The sequence below is a fragment of the Haliotis rufescens genome, unplaced genomic scaffold (genome assembly GCF_023055435.1).
Source record: "Haliotis rufescens isolate VD_foot unplaced genomic scaffold, xgHalRufe1.0.p SCAF_2, whole genome shotgun sequence".
Taxonomy (NCBI): domain Eukaryota; kingdom Metazoa; phylum Mollusca; class Gastropoda; order Lepetellida; family Haliotidae; genus Haliotis; species Haliotis rufescens.
This window is the reverse complement of record NW_025963890.1, coordinates 16,733,690-16,753,745: the sequence shown is the minus strand read 5'-3', so window position 1 is coordinate 16,753,745 and position 20,056 is coordinate 16,733,690. Positions and strand designations below refer to the sequence as shown.

Below are 20,056 nucleotides of genomic sequence, written 5' to 3'. Positions count from 1 at the left end.
GATATGTCGTGTTTATATAACTGTGTGCATATCCATGTACGTCTGTCCATATCAACCGTCGCATTTAACGTCTCTAACCCAAAACTTCGGCTGTCTCGAAGCTTCCGAATGCTAGTATCATTTTAGGCTATGCATTTTAATGATAAATCCTGTTGTAATAAGTGTTAGCCAAACCATCTAAGTCTGTCCTTATCAACCTCCACATGTAGCGTCGTTTAACCCGAAACTTCGGTTGTCGCGAATCTTCCGAATACTATTGTCGTTTGAATCAATATATTTTAATGGTATATCATGTAAGGATAATTCATGTATGCGACTCAATGCAAGTCTGTCCATAGCAGCTTCCCGGATATAACGTCATCTAATCGGAAACTTCGGTTGTCTCGGAGCTTTTGTCTAAGTCCATCACAATCGCGAAACAACCACACCATGAGAGGTATATTTGTAACAATCAATTTTCCGATATTTTAATACAAAAACTCGATATCGACGATGTTAATATCACGATCCCTTAATTTTACCAGTTGCACAGTTGAGCTTGTACAAAAAGACGTCATTTATATATTGGTTTCAGCATTCATAACTTGCAGATTATTATCATGATCCTTATTTTTCAGTCCTAATGTGAATATCGTGTGCGAAGATGAACACAAAACATAAATACCTCGCTGTAATAGACAAGGCGCGTGGTAAGTGACCATGCCTGTCAATCAATATAGGGAACGTTGTAAACAAACACGCGAGTCAACATACGTATTTAGAACATGTATTTCTGGAACCGCCCCCGTCAATCCCGTCGTACGATTTAGATATTTCTAAGCTGTATTAAGTCTCTTACAAGTACATATACTCTAATGCTTATTCAGTTCCAAGAAATGAGAATGATATCCAATTTGTATTCGTCGTACTTTTTCTGCTTTTACATCCGGCTTAGTTCACTGATAATCTAGAGCTCCTGATAAATGTCATTTGGTGGAAATATTCAATTGGAGCGACTGCACTATCGAACTAATTGTGGTGACCATATGGAAACCTGTCGGGATTCTAATGGAATTGGGTCTGATTGACATCAACTGATGTCATTTGTCCAGTGGTGGTCACATGTAGCCATTGTAGAATTCTGTCGGGGTTTTATTTTGTGAGCTGAGCACAGGCTACAGGCTTGAAGGATGGTCAATGCACTGCTCTTAGTACTAAGGTCACGCAAATTGTATGGTAATAGGTTCTCTAGTAATTGCTAATCTACAGATCTATGCTAACGGTTGTCTCGTAAATACAATGTACTCTACCTCTATGAATATGTTATGAGACTGAATTATTAATATTTGTGTATTAACGTAAAGATTGTCTCTTGGCAACGTATTAACATACCGAAACTGTAAAGTCATATGAATATGATCAACGTCTTCGAAATTCACTGGTCGTTGTTTAAGTGTCTCTTGGCAACATGATTATATATATTAACAGGAACACAGAAACTGTCTTCGTCTTGCTAATGTGATAAATGCTCGATGCTCACGCTTACCTTCATATGTAATGTACTTCATGTTTTGGATCACGTTTGCAACAAATGACTTGAGCAATGAATATCAATAATGGATGAAAGTGCTGTCAACATGTCATACAGCTAGAATGAGGTGTCTCCTTCGTCATATATTTCGATGAAAAACTCATTTTTTAAGTACGAGTTATTTTAATGCCGCCTTTTGCATATATCATGACGGGGAACAGGGATGAATTTCACATGATGCTACCCACATGGGGAATCGAACCCGTGTCTTCCGTGAGAAGAACCACGCTTTCACCTGTAGGCTACGCCAACGCGACACTAACCGCGTGTTAAAAAAATATATAACATTGGAATGGTTTGTTTATGGAAAAAAAAGACCAAACGTCTGACTAATATCCTAATAATCAACATGGAACCTATTAACTTAGTTTAATAGTCAACTGTAACACTGTATATTTTAGAATATTATCTTGCAACGGAACCGTATATGCTTAAATCAAAGACGTATATAGATCTAAATACATCATCCATTTCCGCGATCTTCTAAACAGACCATACACAATGTAGCAGGTATGTTTCTATGACCAGAAGAAAAAAAACACCTTTAAATATGTTTTCCAGCATAACAAACATCCATACATAATGAACATAACAATAACACAATACTAACAATGCTAAACAGGTGTGGAACATACAATACCACCAGCACATCTATATATACAGTCATACGTACCTGCAATATGTTGTATAAAAGCACATATATCCACATTCAGCGACGATACTGAACTCCACAAACACTCTCTCAATGTCAGCGCTCCAGTTATAATATCCAAATCGAAGTGAAATCAGTACTGCCAGATATCCACTTTCCCTGTCGCTGCATCTCCATCAAGTCACACCCACTGCCCAAACCGTGTCGGATCGTTGAGCGTGATTACATAACTCGCAGCTAGGCGCCGGTCCGGGTCAATGAAATAACTGTGTTGTTAACATGTCTGCAAGATCTTGGCCGGTCAGACAACTGTCCGAATTTTCAGACAATGTTCGTATCAGTCAACGATCTAAATTCAGGCACAGAACTTTTGTAGTATCTGTTCTGGCTTATGGTGTTTTGAACTGTAAACGAGCGGGTCACCGTCCTTTTAAATATGAATTGGTCTGAAAAAATCGGTATGTGAAATTGACACTGTCAACCGATCTATATATAGACCAGTCAATTAGTGTAGTCTTATAAATGTCTTTTCTACCAGATGGTATACCTGATATTTAGACGCTGTCCCATTTAAAACACTTACGAGTATGATGTTTTTTTTTAACTTTGATCCATCACTCATTCAGATCTGGCAATTTAATGCATCTTTCAACATATAACGATTCTAGGAATTTGACGTCGTGTCAACGATTTTTCCTCGCTGATGTTTTTTATATTGATTCTGGAAACTGACGCCAGGCACTGATACAGAAGGAGGTCAGAAGACATTAGCAAGCTACTTAAGGTTTTGACAAAGTTACACTTACAGCAAAAACGTCACACATCCCACGCTAAGAATGGACGGAAGGTTTTAAATATATTAACCAGTTATATATATATACACACACACACACACACACACACACACACACACACACACACACACACACACACACACACACACACACACACACACACACACACACACACATACACATGTATATATATATATGTAATTTAAATCCTTCTGAAAATGTCTGAACATGAAAAGAATCTATATTGCATAAATACATGTGTATGTTTAATGTAATGTATAATGTACATCTATATACTGGGGATAAAAGGTATAAAGCGGGCAGAGATGAAATTGTGTCTTCATACTGATTATGGTGAATCTCAGTTGCTTGTTTTCGAAAACCATCAACAACATCTGTGCGTCTCTTTGACCAGGAACTCTATATAAGTCGTTCTATTTTCTGCCTGCTTTGACATAACATCCATCGCCCAAGAATGAGTCATGGGGAAAGACTTATAAAGACTTCCTGATCAAAAGGAAGTACAGGTGTTCTTGTTTTCTTTTCGAAAGATGTGTTTTTGTTTATATTTACTCCCTGAATAAGGTAACAGCAGGTAATGAACCTTTTGTTGCAAAAGAGCAAGTTTCCTCCCTTTGCCATGTCAGGATCCTCCGCCCATGGGTTGTTATGACAAAATTATGATCCTGGCTTTCTTAACCAGTACCCGTGCGCTTGTTTTTCGCCAATGTCATTGTCAAACATAGCGGTGTATTTTTTCGGACATTAATTTGACACGTCTTGATACAAAGGATTGTTGTTTAACGCCGCACTCGAGTAAATAATCGAATCTGGACTTGACAGCCCAGTGATTGATATTATGAGCAACAGCCCACGCCGTCGGGGTACGATGACACGCAATAAATCATGTCACAGAGCCTGCCACCCGATCCATTTGGTCGCCTCTTACGACCAGCATAGGTAGCTGGGGACCTAGTCTGACCCAGTGTCCCCACATGGTAGTCATATAACAGGGTCAGCCATTTGATTAGAAGATCTGGGTTAGAATAGGTCTTCAGCAACCCATGCTTGCCGTAAAAGGAGACTATGCTTGTCGTAAGAGGCGACTAACGGGATCGGGTGGTCATGCTCGCTGACTTGGTTAATGCATGTCATTGTATCCTACTTGTGTGGATACATGCTCATGATGTCAATCACTGGATTGTCTTGTTCAGACTCGATGTTTTACAGACCGCCGTCATATAGCTGGAATATTGCTGAGTGTGTCGTTAAAAAACAAACAAACAAACAAACAAATCTGATTAGATCATTTGAGCATCGTAAGATGGACGTATTCATCCAACGTACACCACGGACGGCTAACTTATCTCTCCCCTGACAACAGGTGCGTAGAATCAATGATTAATCAATCGGTTATGGGTGTGATTACCAAAAAAAACAGTTTGTTATTCAAAGGTTTCTCTATAAGCGATGTGGGTGTGACTTTCCGTAATATTTCGCTACTCCTTTGCGTTTCTAAATCGCAGGAACTAGACGTCGTGTGTCGAAAGAGCCTACCATGGCCACTCCTTGTTTTAGATTAAGAATGCAGGTTGATCAATATCATATTTTATAAAGCAACACCTGTCGTCATTTAATACAGCTGCTGTTGGTTATACTTTGTTATGGAACTGATAACAGAAACACACGTATCCGCAGTACAATCACACCCTACAATCAAGCATGCATTCTCTACAAAGACTCTTGTTCAAACTTTGTTTATCAGGGTTACAACATTCAAGGCCTTTGTAAAGCTTGAATGTTTATGGCAGACATTTGGAGGCCATTTATAAATTTGACGCATCAGTGATCAAAATGACGTCCGATGCAATTCCCTATTTTCATTTGTACCAATTGTTCCCGTGTTTGTTCAGATGAACAATTGACTTGCCTTTGCATGTGGTTGTGACGGGTGCCACCGGTGGGGCAGGATACGCTCACCTTTTCGCGAACACCTGGTGTCATCATTATTCGATAGTGATTCATAAAGACATGTTGATGCTTAAGTCGGATTTGTATAATGACCTCTGCTTTTAGCCGAAATTTCTTGTGAGTATGGTATTGTGTACTGATTAAAATAAAAAAATGCAGCAAAGAGGGTTTTGGTGTTTCTGGCACAGTCAGGCTGGTTAGGCTCGTCATCAGCCCAGGGCCCTTGGCCCCTCTACACGCAGCCCAGACAGCGAATGAGACTTCTCCCAGGAAGCGCTGCCTGGTCAAACCCACGCAGAACTTTTCGGAGTGGAAGACTCCCCAACACTGCAGCCTTCTGCATTACCCAGGTTGTCAGAAGGGCTGTATTCCTGGCAGCAAACCCGGGTACTCTCCCAATGTCAGTCAACAGATTGGGAGGTACCAAACCTAAGGCACCGAGAACAATGGAGAGGCAGACAAATTGGTACTTGGGATTCAAGCGTGATTTAGAAAAATACAAGATCAGGTTTGTTGACCTGGATAGATCTGAGGCTGTATACAGTCTACTCCAAAGAATTTGGTATTTATCATTTTCGATGATGCCCTCTACATATTCTGGGTCGTACTATGGGTGGACCTCTGTGACAAAACCAAATGCATGGCGCAGACGGTAATAAATAAAACAAGTCACTCCATCATGTCGCTTAAGATACTGTGTTTGTGCCAAAGCTGGGCATTCACTGACAATGTGTTGGACAGTCTCATTAAATTCATTGCATAATGTATATTTCATATTTACATTTTGATGCAAAATCACACATCGACGGCTTGGAATTGACGAGTGGAAAGTGACAGTAAACAGAAAGCCTTCTGATTCACTCTTCAGGGAAATTAACAGTATTTCTTTGGAGGAAATAGACTCTACTTTTAGCATAGATTTAAATTGTTTTATTTATCCTTAAGATAAAGTAGGTGTTTCATCAAACTGTCTTAATACCAATATACAGTAAACTACGTTTATAACGAACACGGTTATAACGAACCGGTGGATATAACGAACTGTTTTTTGGATCCCGTACATTTGCTGTATATATGCTGTATATATGCTTATAACGAACTATGGTTATAACGAACTAAAATTTGTGGTCCCTTTGAGTTCGTTATAACCGTAGTTTACTGTAGAAGGATGTTTATTACAAAAGGTCTATTTTCAGATGATCACCAATATGATTTATTGAGTATTGTTTTACGCCGCTTTTAGCAATATTCCAGCAATATCACAGCGGGGGACACCAGAAATGGGCTTCACATATTGTACCCATGTGGGGATTCGAACCCGAGGCCTTCGGCGTGACGAGCGAACGCTTTAACCACCAGGCTACCCCACCGCCGCTAATCACCAATAATGTATATATTCAACAGCGTGTATTGGCAAGAGCGTGTATCACTTAACATAAGACAGCTTCTCGATAAATCGCAAAGAGCAATGAAGAGCGAAGCGTGGTTTATTGCACGATAAAACATTGTTCTATCATGACGTCATTTCTGGAGATTCGAAGATGCGCTCGTAAATTGGACGACGTTATTTTTGAGAGGGAAGTGTCTAGTGAGTTGTTCCTCCTAGATGTAACCGGTCAACGTAAATAAACGCAATGGCCGAACGATCTCACCCAAACGTGGGAGATATATGACAATCGACTTTGGGGGAGAATAGGTATAAATTGTCGACGTGATAATTGTGAGAATATCTGGGAAATACAAAATTACTACCCCCCCCCCCACCCCCACCCCCCTGTTTATAAAACGGACTTGTCCGACATTGCCGAGGTCGGATTATGTTCAGGGAGCCATCATTATCTAAAAAAATAAATACTTTTAAAGCTTGTACATTTTATGAACATCCTTAAAGAGAATGTGCATGTATGATATATCATATAAGAAATAAACGATTCGCGCCCCTCATGGTTTATTCTCCCAAGAGTGTGTTATTGCACGATAAACAACTCCATCTCGTCGTTTATTTCTTAACTAGAGTAAAGATATCTGAATAGGCGAAATCAATATACGATGTGTTACATCCTGACCACGTCCTTCTCAGCTGCTCTGTAGTCCCGGAGAGGATGTTAGCATTATCCGGGACTATCGCGTACTATCAAATGTCTGTAGTATCAGTATATCTATTAATAATTAATCTATTTCATTCGATATCTCATTCTCAGCCAGCCTGCATCCAAGATGTCTTTAGGCACAGCAATATAATTTTCCCAGTAGGTATAATTACGCCGCCCATCTTTGTGACTGGAAAGTCTCCATTACTGATGATGATCAGTTATTGAAATGTTTCTCCACAATCTTTACGACCCTCGATTATCCAGTGTCTTAGTCTCAATTATGTTAACATTATGCCCTGGGTCCACTGGATAACATAGTTTCGTCCGACACGACGCTCATAGCCATCCAATTTAATTGCTCAAATTTGCGAGAGAGATATTGATGAAAGAAACAGATAGAGATGCAGATGTACTCACGTCACTTCCCAAACGAAGCCATGGCAACGAAGCTACCAGTGTATGTATCATATTAGAGTAGAGGTAGGACGATTATTTAAATGCACGTTTCACAAGATCTGCAATACTTTGTTTCCTTTTCTTTAACTTGTGGCATGTTTAGCTCCTCAACCTGAGATGGGGTTTAACGTCGCGTCCAAGATTATTGCACTGATATAGCGACGTGCATGCACGTGTGTTTGTGTGGCTGCTTGTACAAGTCCGGACTGATGCCAATTTAGAGTCCTAGCTCACTGAGATACCATGCCGCAGTTTAACATGAACACCCCACTCAGACACAGTATACTGACTCCGAGTCGACCAGTCCTTGTTTTAGCCCCTTAATGCCGAGCGCCAGACAGGGTAACAACAAGTACAATCTTTTAACGTCTTTTGGTAGCTCCTTAACCGTTAGTTTCCTATCTGTAGGTATTCCGGGTAAGAATTAGTCCCCAGTAATCTATGCTGGTCGTAAGATACAACTAATCAGATCTGTGATCAGACTCACTGACTTGGTTGATTGTGTGTCAGTGTATCCCGGCGGCGTTGGGAGTACTTCTAATATCACAAACTGGTTTGTTCTGGTCCAGATCCGATTATTTTGTTTGTTTGATATTGACGCCGCACTCAGCAATATTCCAGCTATATTACGGCGGTCTGTAAATAATCGAGTCTGGATCAGATAATCCAGTGGTTGACCTCATGAACATCGGTCCACGCAATTGGGATACGATTACATGCATCAACCAAGTCAGCAAGACTGACAACGTGATCCCGTTAGTCGCCTCTTATGACAAGCCTCTGTTCACCCTGTGTTGAATGGGTACCCGGTTAGTTGAAATGACATTGTGGTTGTTAACCTTCTAGCGCCTCAAAGGCGCTTGGGTTGTATACTCCCCGACCACTCTGTGCGTGACATATGTTCAGATCATTGTTTCATAAGAGAGTGCACACCTTTCATATGTCAATATAGTGTCTTCTTCTCCTTATTATCATTATTACGCTAATCAAAAGAAAGTAACGTATGGGAGGTAATGAAAATGTAGATTATGAATATTCATGAAATAGAAATGCAATATTTTAAAAGGGAAATTAAAAGCAGAATGCACGTGCAAGTTGTGACAATCATGTGCAGTGACAATGACTGTTGAAGGTCAAACGTCAGTCAACATTTTGTCGACTTTTCGGAAGTGGGACAATGCCGAGACACACATGCAACATCGCCATAGGACGTCTTGAAGCTGGAGAGTCCCAGTCTCCAGTTGCACGTCATTTCAACGTACACCAGAACAGCATTTCACGTTTATGGGATTGGTATATCCGCCTAAATTCAACCCAAGCTCGCCCAAGAAGTGGTAGACCAAGTGTCACCAGCCCTGGACAAAATCGCTACATGTGGGTCTTTAACTTACGTCATCGATATGCTAGTACCATCGAGACTGCAGGACATGTGCCTGGTTTGAAGAGTATCGGACCAAACAATCAAGAATCGTCTACGAGAGGTGGGAATTAGCCCCTGAACCGGTATTTGTCCCTGTATTTAGACGTTTGCATCGACGACAACGTATTTGACGGAGCAACACCGTACATGCATGGACTATGAGAAACTGGCGGTGAGTCTAGTTCAGTGATGAATCACGAATTCTCCCCCGAAAGCCGTGGTGGAAGACAACGTATCTACGGACGTCGAAATGAACGTTTTGTATCGAACTGCGTTCGACAGGTCGACATAATCGGTGGCGAAAGTGTGATGGCGTGGGCAGCCATATCCTACACACGGAGATCTTCAACGCCACCATCTTCCGATTATCAACTGACAGAGGGTGTTGAGTCAACATGACAACGCCACACCTCACACAGCTCGTGTCACTGTTGACTTTCTTCATAATTCAAACTTCAATGTCTTACCATTGCTTTCCAGATCTCTGGATCTGAACCCGAAGAGCATCTGTGGGATGAACGCGATAGACGTTAACGTCAATGTCAACATACGCCACAGACACTTGCACAACTGGCCAACGCGTTGCAGGAAGAATGGAGGAGAACTCCACAGGACAGACTCCGCAGATTTAATTCAGTCTGTGCTTAGGTGTAGAGCAGTGATGACAGGACACGGTGGTCACACTAGGGACTAATCGGAACGCCCCCCCTCGTGGACGTACGTGTCTCGTGACCGGGCAATCAGTTTTGCCATTATGTGTACAGAGCAAGTACCTATCACCATGCTAACTTTCATATTTGTGTCAATCAATTTAAAATTAAATGAAATAGACACATTTAATTGAACACAGTAAACATCTTCAAAGTTAGCCACTTTATCATGAAGTTGTATTGTGTTGTATTCGTGTAGTTACCTACTTCTAAAGCTTAACGTGTTTTTGTAAACACATGCTACTGTAGATCAATAAATCGCATTCTTCTATAGCGTGTATGTCAGTTTGTGTGATGCTATAGGTAGTTCATCCTTATGTTTCTGGGTGTGTCAGCATCCTACCCGAGCTGGTGGGTTTCACCAAAATCGTAAACATCGTACATCACTTCAGGCTTTCCTCCCACCTCAAGCTGACACGCCGTGATATAACTAAAATACTATTCATATCGGCGCTACACCCTCACTCACTCATAACACCCTCACTCACCACTCACTAAAATTATTCTCATACATCCCTTGTACAGTTGGACACGCCTCGTTATCTACAGAACTTCAGTACACTTTCTCCCGCAGTCAGAATTACGTCTTAGACCCGCTCCTCAATTTCATTCATAAAGGATTGCAACCTCCACGGTGTTAATCAACAGAGTTTCTATGTTACCATTACGTAGAACGGATGTGCTGGCAATAAAGCTGCTACAATATGGAAATTCGATCAGCATCCTGATGCCTCACAGCCCTAACAATTGCATAATGCATACACTCACAAAATTAAAATGTGCGACTCAGTAAAGCGTGAAGCGAAACACCTTTACAAGCTCTATTTTACCAAATACAGTACCACGTACAAACCTTGCGAAAACACTGTGAACTACGCACATACCATTGTCAATGAACAATAACTGTATCCCCAATAAACCACATTGGCATGTCTATTAAACAATTAATTTAACAATGAAGAAGACATGTACTTGAAGCCAGATTCTGCGTCTCCAATGTATCCTGGTATCAACGCAGGGCTCCTTGATCTTGAGCAACCATAAAACGGGTATTCTTACCTTCAAGTGGTCTCCTAGATCTCCCAAGCGTTTGGTAAAATCCGCAACCAAATCTTTGCGTTGCTACAATCTCGCTCGGCCAGCCATCGGACTGGGTAACTGTGAGCAGCAACTACGCTACACTGATAGGCATTGATTCAGCTCAGCAGCCATCTGTTGCGCCCAGCTTCTCAGCCAACCGATCGATCAGCATTGATGACTTTATTGATATGTATCGATTAATCACAGCGATCAGGGGGACTTTTTCATTGGTCTCGCCTGGGCATGAGTTTAAAGCTGTTCTGTTGATTACGTGGTATAAACATAATTGAATTGCATGGAACACGGGTTCCTCATTTGCTTTAATGATTTGCATGTGTTGTTTTGGTTTGGGGATAATTATTTTCTGTGGTTTTATTGACATGCTGTAAATATCAAAGTCCTCCTCAAATATTTGTAATACTATTTTTGTAAATATTCCCGTTGGGTCTCTTGCTTTAATGCCATTTTCAAACGTGCTACGACGTTTGAACAGTATAACAGTCACGTACCTCGGCCGTGACGTGAACGTGTATTTAAAGTCTGGGTAAATGGGGGCTTTGTATTTTTATGATAACACAAAGAAACCCTTTTAGCTTTTCATTGGCAGTGTTTTTGGTTCGTCCGAGTCAAATCAGCCTTGGCCTTTGTTGTTTTTCGAGTAGAGGAAGAGGAAAACGTACGTTTATTCTTGAAAGAAAATATTTCTAATGAAGATGGGCACGAACCGACAATTACAGTCTCTCATACAATACCCATAGAATCTAAGCAGATCTGTGATAGTTTGGTTTAGATTTTTTCATAATTAGTATCTAAAAATTAAGAGATTCTCCGGGCTGATTTCTATTGTATATCACCAGGAAATTTCACAATAAACGAATCCTAAATACTTTCATTAAAAAACAACCCGAGTGGCCTAAATCTGAATCGCTGTGAAATGTTTCATCACAATACATTGTCAACACTGGCACGGGTTTTCCAGTCGTCTTAGGTGCCGAAATTCGGCGCGCAATGTTACGTCCCTTTGGAAAGTCACAAACCTATCATCGTGGGTTCAAATCCCGGCTCGCCCCGATTCTGTTTCTAGGTTTGTCCGGCGGCACCATATCCATCTACGTTGGTTTCACGAAAATGGTAAACGTCTGAGACCTGCATCACTTCGGGCTTTTCTCCCACATTTACCTGACACGTGTTTTATAACTGAAATATTGTTCAAAGCGGCTTTAAACCCAATTCACTCACTCACTGATAGGTACGACTTAATAATCATACCATTTATACTGTCAGTCATGAAACTGCACATCATAACATTCATAACAGCACGTGTATACATGTATCAGATTACAAGGGAATAACATTGAATGCCTGTCCATCAACTTAAACGATAATCACGCTATGTTTGGAGCAAAGTGTTCTGAATACGTTTACTGAGACGGGATCCATGGAGTTTAAGCACCGGAAGCAGAAACGTCTCAGTGTCCTGTCTCTGCAGCAGAAATGTCTTGGAGGACGCAGGTGTTGGTGTCGCTGCTGTGGTTGAGATGCTTAGCTGGTCTCAGACGGAAGAACAAAGGAGATGATGTGTCAAGCTCTGCACACGCTCTCTCTCTTTTGTGCATGAGTTGTCTCCGCTTGTCCTCGTTACTCTGATTTGTATTTGGGTAGGTACATGTACTTCGCCCTGTGAAGATCCGGGTTCGAATAGGTCTTCAGCAACCCATGCTTGCCGTTAAAGGCGACTATGCTTGTCGTAAGAGGCGACTAACGGGATCCTGACTTGGTTAATGCATGTCATCGTATACCAATTGCGTGGATCAATGCTCATGACATCAATCACTGGATTGTCTGGTCCAGACTCGATTATGTACAGACCGCCGTCATATAGCTGGAATATTGTGGAGTGCAGGGTTAAACAACAAACGAACAAACTTTGGGTACTCCGCAATAGTTTGTCTTATTTCGGGGCTAGTCTAGGTGGATGCTGGTTGTCTACTGATAGGTTCTTTGGCTACACACGTTCTACTGGGTTTGATATTGATCTTGACTTTAACTGGGATAGACCAACATTTCTTTGCATCGGAGAAGGGGGCGAAGAGTGCGATTATTTTGTTCTGATATGGTATGGTATGGGTTATCTCCCGGTGTGGGTAAATTTTATAGTAAGTAACTTGTGTCAGTGGTTTGTGTCAGTGGTGTGGTTTAGAGGAGTGGGTTAGTGATGTAGGTTGGCATTAGTGTATAATGTGGGTGGATTAGTGGTGTGGATTAGTGGTGTGTGTTAGTTTATGCATGTTAGTTGTGTATGTTAGTAGTGTGTGTTAGTGGTGTGTTGGTGATGAAGTTTAGGGTACGTGGGTTCGTGATGTTGGTGAGCGCTGTGGGTGAGTGGTGTGAATTGGTTGTGTGGTTAAGTGGCGTGGGTTAGTAATGTAACTTAGTGGTGTGTGCTAGTTGCTTGTGTTACTGGTGTGATTTGTGGTGTGTGTTAGTGGTTTGTATTAGTGATGTGGTTTGTGGTTTGCGTAATTGGTGTATAGTTGTGACGTGTGTTAGTGGTGTGTATTAGTGGCCTGTGTTACTGGTGTGTGCTAGTGGTGTGTGCTAGTGATGTGTGTTAGTGGCGTGTGTTACTAGTGTGTGTTACTGGTGTGTATTAGTGGCCTGTGTTACTGGTGTGTGCTAGTGGTGAGTGCTAGTGACGTGTTTTAGTGGCGTGTATTACTGATGTGTGTTAGTGGTGTGTGTTTGTGGTGTGTGTTTATGGTGTGTATATCTGGTGTGTATAAGTGGTGTGTGTTACTGCTGAGTGTTACTGGTGTATGGTTGTTATGTCTTTTACTGCTGTGTATTAGTGGCGTGTGTTAGTGGCGTGTGTTAGCGGGGGTGTTGGTGGTGTTGGTGGTGTGTTAGTGGCGTGTATTAGTGGCCTGTGTTACTGGTGTATGTTAGTGGCGTGTGTTACTGGTGTGTGGTTTGTGGTGTGTGTTACTGGTGTGTGTTAGTGGTGTGGTTTGTGGTGTGTGTTAGTTGTGTATGCTTGTGGCGAGTATACGTGGCGTGTGTTAGTGGTGTGTGTTACTGGTGTGTATTAGTGGTGAGGTTTGTGGTGTGTGTTAGTGGTGTGTGTTTGTGTCGTGTATATTTGGTGTGTATGAGTGGTGTGTGTTACTGCTGTGTGTTAGTGGTGTGTTTTACTGCTGTGTGTTAGTGGTGTGTGTTACTGTTGTGTGTTAGTGGTGTGTTTTACTGCTGTGTGTGAGTGGTGTGTGTTACTGTTGTGTGTTAGTGGTGTGTGTTACTGCTGTGTTTTATTGCTGTGTGTTAGTGGTGTGTGTTAGTGGTGTGTTTTACTGCTGTGTGTTACTGGTGTGTTTTACTGCTGTGTGTGAGTGGTGTGTGTAACTGTTGTGTGTTAGTGGTGTGTTTTACTGCTGTGTGTTAGTGGTGTGTTTTACTGCTGTGTGTGAGTGGTGTGTGTTACTGTTGTGTGTTAGTGGTGTGTGTTACTGCTGAGTGTTACTGGTGTGTTTTACTGCTGTGTGTGAGTGGTGTGTGTTACTGTTGTGTGTTAGTGGTGTGTTTTACTGCTGTGTGTTACTGGTGTATGGTTGTTATGTATTTTACTGCTGTGTATTAGTGGTGTGTGCTAGTGGTGTATGTTAACGGGGGGTGTTGGTGGTGTGTTAGTGGCGTGTATTAGTGGCGTTTGTTAGTGATGTGTGTTAGTGGTGTGTGTTAGCGGGGGTGTCAGTGGCGTGTAAGTGGTGTGTATTAGTGACGTATGTTCGTGGGTTGTTAATGGTGTAGGTTTGTGGTGTGTATTAGTGGCGCGTGTGACTGGTGTATGTTAGTGGCGTAGGTTAGTGGTCTTTTTGAGTGGTGTAGGTTAGTTGTGGCACCTAGTGGTAGTGCTAGTGATGTGTGTTAGTGGCGCGTGTGACTGGTGTGTGTTAGTGGCGTAGGTTAGTGGTCTTTTTGAGTGGTGTAGGTTAGTTGTGGCACCTAGTGGTTTCGGTTTTGGGGGGTGTAGGTGAGTGGAGTGGGTAAACAGTTTGGTTGAGCGGTGTGGTTACGTTATGTGGGTTACACGTGTGGTTTAGTGGTATTAGTCTTTTATATGGGGTCTTGTTTTCATTTGCATCTATGTTTTTCCTCATCCACCTTATCCACCATAGGTTCCCTATCTCTCACTTATTTCACAAGAATGAATAATTTCATGTTTGAAAGAGCAAATGTTATTTTACGAATCGCTTACATATTTTCAGCTATAACTAGCGGCCTTGAAATAATCCGAGCAACGAATGCCATTGGTTAATAGCAAGAACAACATGGTAGTGAGTGAGTGAGTGAGTGAGTTTGGTTTAACGCCGCTTTTAACAGTATTCAAGTTATATCAAGGCGTGTCAGCTTAATGTGGGAGGAGAGCCCGAAGTGATGCAGGTCTCAGACGTTTACCACTTCGGTGAAACCCACGAGCACGGGTATGGTGCTGACAAACCTAGAAACATAATCGGGTCGAACCAGGATTCGAACCCACAATCATAGGTTTCTGGCGTGCCCAAGGGACGCAACTCTGCACAGCGAATCGCGGCGCCTAAGACGACTGGGCCACCCGTGCCCCAGACTAACATGGTAACACACAGTCGGGTCACACATCGCAACTAACCGATTCTCCTTGGATATCCCACGGTGGTATTGGGCAACATTTAAGCTTGTTTGTTGCTTTACGCCGCATTCAGGAATATTCAATCTATATGACAACGGTCTGTATATCAGCGAATCTGGAGCAGACAATCCAGTGATTAACATCATGAGCACCGTTCTAGGCAATTAGGATACGATGACATGCAATTAACCAAGTCAGCGTCCTGGCCTCCCGATATCGTTAGCTGCCTCTTACGACAAGCATGGCTTGCTGAAGACCATTTCCAACCCGGATCTTCACGTATAGGCAAGATGTATGATGCATCACTCAAGCCAAAGTAAAACACGAAACACGGCTGAAGCTGAACATAGTATTCTTCTCAGAGATAGTTCAACTTTTCATTATCCCTGCTTATCTCTATCTGTTGACAGAGTTATTCACTGTCGATGATATCTGACCTCATTTCAATACCAGTCTGATACAGGTTTTTGTTCTGACTGCGCGCTCTAAATTCATTGCATGCAGGCCGAGATTAGCAAATTGATGAAGTAGATTGCGACTTCAATATGATGACTGATTGCTGATGAACGTGAGGAAACGCTGTTACTGCTTGCGTTCAATTTCAAAACCCTGGACAACCTGGGGACCTGTGTTGGTCAAGGTATAATCCAAGTTAATCTTGGTTGACCAATGCTAGCACATGTTAACTGATTTACATCATACTGCGGTTGACCTAAATTTATGTTGCCCATACCAAGTGAACCCCTTGGGTTCTGTACTTTGGCCTTCAAGTTACTGGTAAAGGTAACTAGTTTCATTTATTCATCATGAATAACATATATTTACTTCGAATTGATTGTTGACATATTATACTTTCGAATCAATAATGCAACCTTGATGATGATTTTGCACCGACGTTTGATGTTCTACGCTATATTTGACCTTTCTTGTCGCACTAAATAGAAAAGGAACAATGGCAGTATTTTCGAGCAATAACACACGTCACATCTGGAGTTCTGTCCTTCAGTGTGCCGTTGAGGAGGGGTAGAGGTAGCTCGTCAATGACAAAACAAATATTTATTTTTTTTAAATCAAATACTGTATTACCTTTTGCATTAGTAAATGGTTTTCTTGATCGTAACGAAGATTTATGAACAACACTGTATCATTGATAAAACACTATTAGGATGTTTTATATATTTTACAAGAACAATATCCTAACGTTTTGTAGTAATCATTCGATTTCAAATTTAGGAACATGTAATAATGTTAATTAATTCTACATCACATTCCAATTAAAAAGAGGAAAGAATTCCTGTCTTTTTCTGATTACTGTTCAAAATTAAAAAAATAAAGAAAAGCTCTTGGAGGAACACCTCGCTGTAACTAAGAAATCATGAATACATGCATACCCTATTCATATCAAATCCAGAACAAAATGGATACAATGGATGTACTAATATAAGAAATCATGAGTACATGCATATTCTATTCATATCAAATTCAGAACAAAATGGATACAATGGATGTAACTAAGAAATCATGAATACATGCATACCCTATTCATATCAAATTCAGAACAAAATGGATACAATGGATACAGTGTCATAATAATGATCAACAAACCAGTCACATTACACTAACATTGCTTGAGTCTTATGATAAATTCGGAAACGTAGTGACCATTCTTCTGTTGTGTTGTCTAAGACTTCTACTGCTAAATATAGCTTTCTTCACAAAGTGTGAACGAAAAAGGACTTTTCATTGATTGAGTTGACCAATGGCATGATATATTGTATATTGTATTTGAAAAATATTTGTTTGGAAATCCATTGTTGATTGTTATTTGAATTCTTTGACGTGAGAGTTCGGGTGTCATGGAGACAGCGTTCGGTTTAATTTTTATCGCAGCCATATTTGTGTCAAGCGATGATCTGGATATTCCACTTACAAATGACCGAAAACTACGTTTTTAACAACATTGGTATACGGTCGACCCTACGCTTTGTCTTCAAATTTATAGTTTGAGCTCCTTGTCAGTTTCCATTTTCAAAAAAAATAAAAAATGTTAAAGATCACTTGTTTTTGCAACATCAACTTCACACCTTCGACAGTACACCTGCACTAAATATCCACCCACTACACATTGTCAACAGGAAAACAGTAAGTCAATGTCTGTAGAGATTTTAGTTGATGTGAACTCTTATTATAAATTTATACAGAATCGTTATGATAAAAGTTAGCAAATGTTTCACATTGTCCACCGGGGCGGTCGGGTAGCCTTGTGGTTAAAGCGTTCGCTCGTCACGCCGAAGACCCGGGTTCGATTCCCGACATGGGTACAATGTGTGAAGCCCATTTCTGGTGTCCCCCGCCGTGATATTGCTGGAATATTGCTAAAAGCGGCGTAAAACCATACTCACTCACTCACTCACATTGTCCACCAGATAACTAACTTCTTTCAGAACGCGACAATGATTTATTAGTATGAACATTTTGGACACAAGTCAATGGCTATGAGAGACCATGATTTTCAAACGAACTATGAACACAGAACCCCAATAATGACATGACTAGTTTCATTGTTTTCCCACCTATCTTTATTTTCGTTGTGTTGCATTCCTTGATCCAGCATCACAGGAATATCAGCTTTCAAGTGACGATGTGTGGTCAAGTTGCACAACTTACATGAACAAACATGATAACCACGGACTTAGAAGTAAGATTTGAATTATTTAACGTTTGTGGATAAATACTTTGTACGTGATACACATGTAAACCCTTTTTCTGTAAAATTCAAGGCTACCCATTAATGATTTTCAAAAGGGGCGGGTTCGTACCCCCCTGGAACCACCACTACTCCCTATCAGCACCTGACTGAACCCTAGTTGCCAGAATTGCGGTTATTTCGGTTGACTCAGGTCACTCGAATTTTAATAATCGAACGCACATATTCAAAATAGCGTGCGTACAGGTTAGTCTTTCTTTTTTAATAAGTCGGTTAACGGATTTTCGCAATGTTTGATCGGTGGTCAAAATAAAATATAAATACATTTATCCCTTCAATTATTATTTTTTGTTTTGTGGAAACATTTAGGATCGGTAAGACGAGAAGAAGGATCGTAAGACGAGAAGAAGGATCGGTAGGATGAGAAAAGGAATCATACTTTCTATTCTCCATGGAACGTTTTTTTTTTGTGAATGTTAACACTGGGTTGTGTTTACATGTGGGAAACACCACACTCTTCCACGAGTACCAGTAAGGGAACATTTACAGGTAATTAAACAGGTATGTCACTTGTCTGGGTCAGTTCGTGATTTTTTAATTTATGTAATTTAATTAAAAATAAAGTAGTAAAAATTATATGTCTAATTATACATATGTATGTCTAATAAATAAATTGGCAACGTCTTTCAAAATTGAATTTATTTCACATGATCACAATTTACTAGGGGTGTCACGATAAATGGAAACATCGATATATTGCTATTGGTAAGCACTTTAAGTCAATAAATCGATTGTTAAATCAGTTTCCGATAAATGGTATCGATTTCAGTTAGGAATATCGATAGTTTCGATTGTATTTAAAATACATGCCATGCTGTTCAAATTTGTTTTTCTTTTGATCATGAGTGGTAGTAATTTACACATAGTAATGTGGAAGTTTCTTTGTCTTAAATTATTAGGGTAAATAGTTATCACAATAGTTTCTTTCAATATCAATAGTTATCGCAATAGTGATTTCCAGACCAATAGTCACCCCTACAATTTACATTATACCCATTTGCAGCTTATAATAATATAGTACACAAATAATACGTGCAACGTAAATATTATATGTGTAAATGTGTGCTGTATCAAAATGTGATGTTTGGAAGTATCCGCATCGAAATGTGAAGCTTGGAAGTATCCGCATCGAAATGTGAAGCTTGGAAATATCCGCATCGAAATGTGAAGCTTGGAAGTATCCGCATCGAAATGTGAAGTTTGGAAGTGTCCGCATCGTAATGTGAAGCTTGGAAGTGTCCGCATCGAAATGTGAAGTTTGGAAGTATCCGCATCGAAATGTGAAGCTTGGAAGTATCCGCATCGAAATGTGAAGCTTGGAAGTATCCGCATCGAAATGTGAAGCTTGGAAGTGTCCGCATCGAAATGTGAAGCTTGGAAGTATCCGCATCGAAATATGAAGCTTGGAAGTATCCGCATCGAAATGTGAAGCTTGGAAGTTTCCGCATCGAAATGTGAAGCTTGGATGTGGGTATGCTAATTTCTTTTCACCTGTCCATCTATTGTCGCTTAGAATTGAGGTTGATTTTACGTTTCATCTTCATCAGGCCATTGATGCATATTCCCCAATAGAAAATCGATCTCGTTGTGTTGTATGAATGACAGGTAGGAAAAATCCCACAATATGATCGACCTAACTGACAATGGGCTCTAGTCTGTTTGAGATGCGCATACAGAGAATCGAATAATAATGACAGCTGAATATACATTCCACCAGATAAAGAAGATGAGTAGGCGTAGATAACGGATTTAGCGCTGCCATAGAAACCCCTTGAGATGTTCATTGTCAGGACTGTTAATGAATGCTTAAAGCAATGGAATACAACACGTTGTATCTATGGGGTTTATACGCTCAGAACTGAGTTGAAGGTTAATTGTTG

At 40.7% G+C, this 20,056-nt stretch overlaps 1 protein-coding gene across 1 annotated transcript in view; it reads right to left on the bottom strand.

Annotated features, from left to right (window-relative positions):
- LOC124135648 (regulating synaptic membrane exocytosis protein 1-like) overlaps positions 1 to 10,835 on the bottom strand; it is a 122,767-nt gene extending 111,932 nt beyond the window's left edge. The window contains exon 1 of the mRNA XM_046501082.2: positions 10,726 to 10,835. The gene's annotated coding sequence lies outside the window, so the exon portion shown is untranslated. The remainder of the gene's footprint in view (positions 1 to 10,725) is intronic.
- Positions 10,836 to 20,056: the final 9,221 nt, after the last annotated feature.